Here is a 9,670-nt window from a genome sequence, read left to right as displayed (position 1 = left end):
GTCCTGTTGGCCACAAATGCGGGCCAGTGATCTCTTATCTTCTCAAATCGGCCGGTGAATTCTGGAGTCTTGTCTTGGTCGACATACGTTGTTTTCAACTCATTCTTCCACCTCCTGAATAGATCTGCCATCTTCTTGAGAGCACAGGACTTGATCAATGGTTCTATAACTGGATTCTCCAGATCCTCCTCTTCCGGTAGGGTGAAATTTACCTTCAGCGCTTTCCAAAGATCTTCTTTCTGTCTATCTTCGACAAAAGAAACTTGAAGCTCTTCCTTCTTAGGCTCATTCCATAGCTCGATGCTGATCGGGATCATGTCCCTAAGAAGAACCCCGCACTGAGCAGAAAATGCTTCCTTGGTCCGGAGGGGTTTAATCGGTTGGCCATCGCGCACGATTTCTGTGATCGTGAACCTTTCATCCGGGCGCAACTTTTTCTTTGGGCCTCGTTTCTTTACTGAAGTATTGCTTGATCCGGAGGGCTGTATAAAAGAAGAAAGAAGAGTTAATATATGTACATACCAAAACAATTAATGCAACAATTAGCTAGTCAGCACAGGCTTAATAACTCATGCCACCCATATTCAACTGGACATATGTGGCTAGATCTTTCCTCACCACATGATGCCTGCCAAAGGAGAAAAGTAAAAAGGAATAGAGAGAAAAACTTTGACTCTTGCATAAAAGTAAAAGATAGGCCCTTCGCAGAGGGAAGCAGAGGTTGTCATGCGCTTATTTGTTTGTATGCTCAACCCCTTAATGCAAAAGAATGCCACGTTATATTGCCCCTTGTGATGGCAACTTTTATTATGCAGTCTCTCGCTTTTATTCTTTGCTATCACATGTTCGTACAACGCTCAATTTTCTCTTACACTAATGATCTCACACTTTTAGAATAGGTGACCATCGACTTGCAACTAGGGGGGTGTGTGTGTTTATTCGTGGCCCCCAGTTTGCAACTTGACCATCGACTCACAACTAGGGTGTCTCTGTGTGTGTGTGTGTGTGTGTGTCAAGGGGTCCCCAGTTGCAAGCCGCTCATCGACTCGCAACTAAGGATGTGTGTGTGTCTTTTTGTCAAGGGGTCCCCAGTTGCATCTCAACCATTGACTCACAACTAAGGGGTCCAAAGTTGCAAGTAGCGGAGTGCGTGTTTGTTGAGGGTCCCAGTTGCAAGCCGACCATCGACTCGCAACTAGGAGCGGGACGGGGGTGGTGTATTCGTGTGTTTGTCAAGGTCCCTAGTTTTTGCGAGTCTATCATCGAGCCGCAACCGAAGAGGAGGGGGAGAAGTTTGTTTGTACAAGCCCCTGTTGCTAGCCGAGCATCGACTTGCAACTAGGGGGAGGGGGAGGGGAAATTTTGTTTCTGTACGAACCCTTATTTTTTTGCATGTCAACCACTGAAATCACGATTGAGAGGTGCCGGTGTCTGTGTGTGTTTGTTGAGGACCGATTCAACCAGTTCCAAGTCGATGCTCGACTCGCATTTTTTTTACAACTATTTCCATTTTTTTGATAATTTTTTTCCTTTTTTGATGGAACAAATCAAAGGATTTTCTACTTTGTTTTTAATATAACTACATTTTGTAAAAAAAAATATAATCCCTAGTCTTTACTATGATCAATATTCTATAATAATTATTAAAGTATTTTTTATATCAAATATTCTTACATGGTATGATCCCGTGTATGTTTTTTACACAAACAACCTTTTGTGTAGGAGCATAAAGGCCAATTTTTGAACTCAACTGCATTATAATTTTTTTTGAGGGTTTTTCTGCAAGATGTCCAAAGTTTGCAACGGATAACACCAGGTTGTGCGGCTCTGCTTCTATCTCTTTTCGGCCGCCACTGTTTGAATCGGTGGGAGAGAAGCTGGGCAGAGTCGGGGGTGTGTACATCAAAGACGATGGCCTGTGATGTCGCCGCCGACGAGCCACCCGCCATCCACACCGTATTGGAGCTTCGCGCGCTCGACAAGGCCCCGCCGTCTGCCACGTCCAGGAGCCCCGCGTGCCCGACAAGTCCCCCACCGTCTGCACCGTCCGGGAGCTCCGCGCGGGCGACGCGCCGTCCGCCATGGGCAGGGCCCCCGATCTCTGCGCCGGTGACACAGAGCACGCGACACACGATCGAGTAAGACCAAGTCCACATCACGCTATCTCGATTATGTTTTTTTTTCATTTGTAGGCAGAGTTCCACTTTGGTTCCACTCTGTTCAACTCAGCGCCGCGAATTGAACTGTAGAATGCGTCGTCTTGCTGGTGAATTTTGTGTAGGTCACGTTGGAGTAGGGGGTTGGGCAGCAGGGGGATGAGGATTTTGATTCATTGAGCCAGGATTTTCTATTTGATTGAAGTCTGTATCTGCTAGAGAAATTGTACAGCAAGTCTGAATTTGTTAGATTCAGAGTACCATAGCATTTCTGAACTTTTTTATAGTGTGCTTATGTGGCAAGGGGGGTGATTTTAGGTGTTTATCCCTAGGAGGGGCTTTTTATGGTGATCAATGTGTTTGAACAGACTAGCCGTTCAGCCATCTCAATGCCATTGCAGCACAAACACCAGCACCTAAGCTACTTGTATGTGCAGATGTCCCAGTTGTCCTTGTTTTGATTGGCTTATTTTATGGAACATCATTCTCTGTGTAGATGACATCACAATTCACAACAATGTACTACTTAGTACAGCCGGGATGGTTACCGGATTACTTATGACACTTTTTTTTTCAAAAAGGCCCAACAATGACAACCAAAACAAACAACGACAAAAAAACTAACAAGGTAAAAAATGACAATAAAAAAGGACCGTTATTGTGTTTTTTTACCTAGGATAAGGATAGTGCAGGCCTGCCAGGGAAACGGGATGGGACAAGAAAAAGGGATGTCATGCATACGTCATCTGAATAAGACCATTTTATGTCTCATTCGAATGAGTTCCAGGCGCTCCCATTATTGTTTTTCATGTCTGCAAAGTCTCCCTATCTGCCTTATATTATAGATAGATAGATAGATGGATCAAACAAGTCAAAATCTGCTACGGCTAACAAGGGCAACACACGAATAGGAGGACGCGATCACATCCTAATAATTTATACTAACTACTGTATATCACAAGGGACACAAATAAACTTTGCTAATACTAATAAATAAAAAGAGTTCCTTTTGGATCTGAATCCAGATGGAAACCGAGCCCATTCCTTTTCTTTCTAGCACGATTACACATGGAAGGAATCCCGTGAGCCCAAGGACATACCCTACCACTGGGCGGAGGAGGAAAGGGCCGCCGGCGGGGAGTGGTTGTCGCTGGCGGCGGCGGCGGCCGAGAAGGGCTCAGCTGGCGGCGGCCTTCCCAAAGGAGATCGGGTCAGTTAGGGTTTTTCTTTTTTTCACAACATGGCCTCCCTCGACCACGACAAAACCTGCAAGCACTGTATTAGACGAAACGGGCTAAACGTTGTTAATTCAGTTCGGTCTGGGCTTTACCCTTTTGTGTCTGGTTTCGGCCCATGGATGCCTGGTTTCTAGTTACTCAAAAAAAGGACAACTGGTTTCTCGAAATAAAATAAAATTGGTAGGTCGAAAATTTGAAGAAAATAACCCAAATTTGAGCAATTTTGCAACAACTTCCCTTTTATTACCTTTTGGTCACTCATCTGCATCAAAAATGGCAAAATATAACCTTTCTTTACAATTAGTTAGGTCGAACATTTTATCTAGGCCCTGCAAAAAGAACATTTTATCTACGAATAAAGTGTGCACATGGGCAAAATGGACAAGAATAACCTAGAGGCGAAACAAATTCACATAATAAAATCTCCTCAAAAATTATTTGACAGAGGTAACCCTTTCGGGTAGCGTCCAACTCGTGGATGCTATGCTTTGTGCCGTAGCGCTATTCTGATGGGCGATACACGCCTTTGCCAGCGTGGCGTCACGGGGCCAGGATGGGCCCCACCCCTGGCTAAGTAGCGCCTGAGGCTCGGGCGCTATCCTACCTCGCATGGGGCCTCTCTGTCAAGCGCTATACTGCCACTTAGTAACCGGCGCGAGCCGGCCCTCCCGCCCGCTCGCACACCCCTTCCACAAAGAAAGAGGATGAGAGGGGTGGCCGCGGTTTCCTATCTCTCCCCAGGATTTGAATTTTTTTTCTCCGTGGATTTCAACTCTAGTCCCTACCACAAGGTATTCTCCGCCGCATCCCTCCTTTTCATGTGAAAAATCCTTGCCATTGTTTATCCTTGTGCAAGTTAATTTGGGTGAAACCCTAGCTAGTTCTTTATGGATTCAAATTTTCTATGAGAAACTGAAATAATGTGGCGGTGATTTAGGCTTTGTAGACGAGTTGTAATCATAGGGGAACATGTGTGTTGTTGATTTGTATTGTGAATCATGTTGCAGAGGATTTTGTGTCTATGTATGAAATAATACTCACAAAAGCCTTCTGCACCAGCTCATTCCGATTGTGCACCGGCTCATTCTTCTTGCCGTACAAGCAGTGTATCCGGGGTTCACCCCTGCTTGTGAATAAAAATGTGTCGCTATTTCTCGCACACAACGCTGTCCCGTTTTGGAACGACCGACCTTATTCTGGGTGCAAGGAGCCAAATGCCGGGGTCCGAGGATGAGAGCGGACGCCAAGGCCAAGTCCTAACAACATCTTTAGCAGACCCCGTATAAAGCCGCGACCGTAAAATAACCGCCAAAATACGAGTCGGCGCGGAAAATCCCGCCCGACCAGACCCAGCAACACGTTCGACCCGTATGTTTTTTGAGGGGCGCGGCAAAATCCCATCCTCAACCCGCGAAAACGCAGGTTTTTGCCCCGCCCCTACGGTGCCCCGTATCCCAGGAAAGCGGTTGGCGGGAGGGACATTTCAGCCTGCGCTCTTTCCCCACCCCCTTCCGCCGCCGCTCGCCATTGGTTCCGCCCGTCCGCCGACGGTGATTCCGGCCAAACCTGCGGACGCAAGCGGGCCACGGGGGCGCCCCTACCCTCTTCCGCCGAGCCGCTGCCCCGGCTCCCCGGATCCGCCGATCCGAGTCGCCCCTAACCGCCGTCGCCACCCGGGATCCGCTGCCCAGGAGCCACCCCTAGTCGTCGCCGCCGCCTCCGCATCCCCTGTCGGAGAGCCACCGCCCCGAGCAGCCGGTGTGTATGTACTTGTGCTAGTGCCGATCGGTATGCGTTGTTAATTAACGCGGCATGCGTGTTTGTGAATTTAGATGGAATTGAGCCCGTGCGAGAAGTTTTTACTAGACGATTCGTCTGATTCGGACGACTCGGATGTTGAGACGCTGCTTGTCAACTACTGCCAGCAGATGTTGGTGATGGCCCTTGCTGTCAAGGAGCACGAAGATGAGAACCGAAAGAGGCGGCGATGATCGACCGTCGGACGTCTTTGCATTCCTCAAAATCGCCATCTCGAAAACGAGATATTGATGCAAGACTACTTCACGGACAGTCCAACATATCCGCCGCACCTCTCCCGAAGAAGGTATCGAATGCGCCGATCCCTCTTTGTGAAAATTGTGCAAGCTTGCGAGGCCAATTGTCGGTATTTTACTCAAAGAAGAAATGCTGCTGTTGACACCACATTTTGGCATGACATAAAAGGCAAATAAGATGACGTCGAGTGAAAGGGTTTTCAGCGTGAAAAGTTTCACGTCGCCGAGTGGAACAACTTTGTTGTTTCGGTTATCGTCATCCGACCTTATCTTAGGGACCGAAATTGTACTCCGAGTGGCAGGATTTAGTGTTCTGAGTGGTTTTCGGCCGATCACACTTTCAAGACGGCCTCGGATGAAGGAGCACTCTAAAGGAAATGTCTTCGTCTTGTCGAGGCAATCGATTTTGATATATAAATTATCTCAATCCTAGTTCATATGCAAAAGTTAGAGACAATACACTACAGACCGAACCTAAACGAAAATATGGCGCGAAGTACCAGACACCCTGTCTGATGGGTCGCGTGAGCAATTAGGCCCTCAAGATGGCCTTGAATCGAAAATCCTTCAACACGGAAAAGTTTCGTCTCGTCGAGAAGATCGATTTTCATATATAATATGTCTCAATTCGAGGTCGTATGAGACCTGGAGAGACAAATCAAGATCAGGCTATGTTTTCAGTCGGGAATTCCGAGTGAAAACTTACCGATCGAGTGAAAGTTTGCCGTCTGGGTGAACTTATTTTCATCCGAGTGAAAATATTGTTATCCAAGTGAAAAGATTACCATCGGGATGAAAGCTTGCCGATTGAGTAAGAGATTGCCTTCCGAGTGAAAATATAGTCATCCGAGTGAAAGATTGTCTTCCGAGTGAAAATTTTGCCTTCCGAGTGAAAAAGTCCAGTCGGACGATCCGAGTGAATGACTCTAATATCCGAGTGGATGAGCTCGAATCCGAGGGAAACTGAACATGTGCCCGAAAGTTTATCAAGATTACCTCGGATGGAGAAGTGTTCAATACGGAAGTTGTGCATATTGTCAAAACGGTAAACTTTGGTTTTGGAGTCATCATCATCAGAGATAGTATATGGCCTGCAAATTCACTACGAGACTCGGACAATCCAGTCTGCTGCAAGACCGAGTCCGACTGGAAGGTAAAGTTGACCTCGAAAAGTATTCAAGATGGCCTTATTTGAAAAAGTGATCAACATGAGAGTTGTTCGTATCGTCAAGGCGCACAAGTTTGATATTTGGGTCGTCTTGATCGGAGATCATATGCAAGCTCGACGGCCCGCGCAAGGAGGAAGACAGAAGTTGGGCCAGATTCAGACTGAATCCGAGTTGGAATAGAACTAGGACTCTAGGACGTGAATTGATGTAATTTTTTGTAAGGAAATCCTAGATGAATCCTTTACTTGTACGGGAAGTCCAGCCGCCTCTTATATATGTTGGGGTGATGGTCGATTGAACAAAACCAATCGAACCAATCAATCTATTACACTTTTGTGTTCATCTATCTTTATCGCCTACCCTTGTATCTTTCTTTCTCGTTCTTCATTCGTTCTTCGCATTGGAGGGCAGCGATCCATGAGGCTCTAGGGGCGAGCGAATCAACCTAGGGCAGCCCATAGCCGCCGCACTCCCTGACGGGGTCCCTCCCGGGCTTGTGGGGTTTCGGGTCTTCAAAAGCGCCCGCCGACTGTCCTGCGTATCGCGCTGTCGGTCGGGTCTCCTTCGACGTGAGTTGTGGTGCATCACCCCCTGCGTAGAGGGTACACGTGACGTGTTCGTGTGTCAACAGCTGCGGGCTTGAAGGGATTTAGTGCATATCAAAAATCTCGGCAGCTATGTGGGTAATTGCATACGGCATTCCGGCTGACTATGCCGATGAGTACCTTCGCATTGGTGAAGATGCTACAATTGAGTCAGTGCGTAGGTTTGCCAAGTGATCATCCGTGTCTTTGGTCTTGAATATCTTCGGGCACCCAACGAGGAAGACACAAAAAAATTGATGGCAGCTAATGATAGAAGAGGTTGGCCTGGCATGCTAGGTAGCATAGATTATATGCATTGGACATGTAAAAATTGCCCAAAGGCATGCCAGGGAATGTATTGTGACAAGTCTCGTGATGCAACAATTTTGCTAGAGACCGTAGCATCCGAGGATTTATGAATTTCGCATTGCTTTTTTGTTATGCCGGGTACTCTCAATGATATCAATGTGTTGTAACGGTCTCATTTGTTTGCTAGGCTTGCTCGTGGTGATGCTCCTGTTTGCAACTACACTATCCATGGGCATGAATACACAAAGGGGTACTATCTTAGAGATGGTATATACCCTCTTTGGTGCACATTTGTCAAGAGCATCAGAGAGGCCCAAACTAGGAAATAATGTGAATTCACAAGGGTACAAGAGGCAACCCGAAAAGACATTGAAAGAGCATTCAGGGTTTTGCAATCTAGTTTTGCCATAGTTTGTGGTCCTGCTCATTTTTGGGACAAGCGAACCTTGAAAAACATCATGACATGTTGTGTTATTCTTCACAATATGATAATCGAAGATGAGATAGGCATGAACTTGGAGTTCTTCTACTACAATGTGGGTAGCCGTGTCAAACCAGTTAGAGACCCTAACCGCACTAGAGCTTTTCTTCAGACCTACAAGGAGATTGAACATGCAAACACCCACTTTTAGCTTTAGGAGGATCTCATTGAGTACCATTGGCAAAGGGCTGGCCAGTAACACATTCCATTTTTCCATTCATTTTCATTTAATTCATTTGTGATTTGTATTCGGGACAAGTTTTGTATTGAATTATTCAGTTTGCTTCGGTGATTTGAATAATTATTGTAATTTGGATAATTGTTGTATCGTCAAATTGACATTTTTCCTTACATTGCAAATTAGCAATTCTGAATATGTGCATATGTGTCAAATTCAGATAAAACCGCAAACGACTTTGCAAGCCGGCGCGGTTGGGCATAGAGTAAGACACCGCATAGCGGAACTGTAAAATGGAATATCAGCGAATATTCCTTTTTACAGTTCGGTTTTGCGGGGTCTGACTCTGCGCCCCGCCCGGCCGGCAAGCCGTTTTTCGACGAACTGTAAACGTGTTTTGTGTGTCGGCGTTATACGGGGTCTAATAGAGATGCTCTAAGTCTTTCACAGCTCCCGGAAGCAAAACTAGCTGCTAGAGTGCATTGTTCCGTCATCCAATTTTGACCGAGTCAACAATTTCTCAAAGCTCTCTCATCCAATTCTTTTATTCTATACACTATGCTTCTTAATTTTTGAAGGCCCATAATTAATTGAGGTATTCAATTTAGATTTGGGTCATCCAGTTTTGACCTGGTCAACAATTTCTCAAGCTACCCCATTCAATTCTTTTAGTTCACTATGTTCCCTGATTTTGAAGCTCTTTCATTCAGGTATTCAATTTTGTATTTGGTTTACGATTTTAACTGTGCCAATGATTTTTCAAGTCAATCACCAGCAACCGGCTTATAACAACATAATAATCCGGTGCACCTTCCCACCACCTGGAAAAAAGAAGCCTCATCATGTGATATTGTAGCACTAATATAGTATATATGCAGCCATCGACACAAAAATTTCCCCACATAAATATAGCTTGGTTAGTGTATAACACATAATCACACCAGGAAAGGCCCACCAAATCAACGCGTTATGAATAAAAATAAAACACACTATCATCTCCCGCACCCGCCAAACTAAATATTCCATCAGTTTCAAATATAAGGGGTATTAGTTTTTTAGAAAGTGAAAATTATTTATCTTTGACCAAGTTTAGAGAAAAAATATCGACATCCATAATATTAAACAAAAAAGGTATATAAATTCATTTCGTGATGAATCTAAAAATACTGATTTGATATTATGGTTTTTGACATATTTTTGTATAAATTAATCAAATAGAAAAGGTTTGCCTTTTCAAAAAGGCAATATACCTTATATGTTTAAAGAGAGTGATTATTTGTTGAGAAACCCAACAACACGAATGACGTAACAAAGCGCGTCCAACCTTTCTAGTTCAGATGATTTTCAAAAGAAAAGTACTGATGGTCCTCCATGATGCATGGCCATGTCAGAAGTAGATCAGTAGAATTTTATCAGGAATGACCCCGTGCATGCATTCCTCGTAACATTTACTTGAACCATCGAAAATAAAGCTTTCTAGCTAATCCCTTGGCACCAATTT

At 45.1% G+C, this 9,670-nt stretch overlaps 1 long non-coding RNA gene across 1 annotated transcript; it reads left to right on the top strand.

Annotated features, from left to right (window-relative positions):
* Positions 1–1,841: 1,841 nt before the first annotated feature.
* LOC123124028 (uncharacterized) lies at positions 1,842–2,612 on the top strand. Its single transcript, XR_006460940.1, has 2 exons — positions 1,842–2,138; positions 2,282–2,612. It is a non-coding gene; the product is annotated as an uncharacterized lncRNA (long non-coding RNA).
* The last annotated feature ends 7,058 nt before the right edge of the window (positions 2,613–9,670 follow it).

Source organism: Triticum aestivum, chromosome 5D (genome assembly GCF_018294505.1).
Source record: "Triticum aestivum cultivar Chinese Spring chromosome 5D, IWGSC CS RefSeq v2.1, whole genome shotgun sequence".
In the NCBI taxonomy this organism is placed as follows: Eukaryota; Viridiplantae; Streptophyta; class Magnoliopsida; order Poales; family Poaceae; genus Triticum; species Triticum aestivum.
This window is presented reverse-complemented; position numbering and strand designations above follow the sequence as displayed.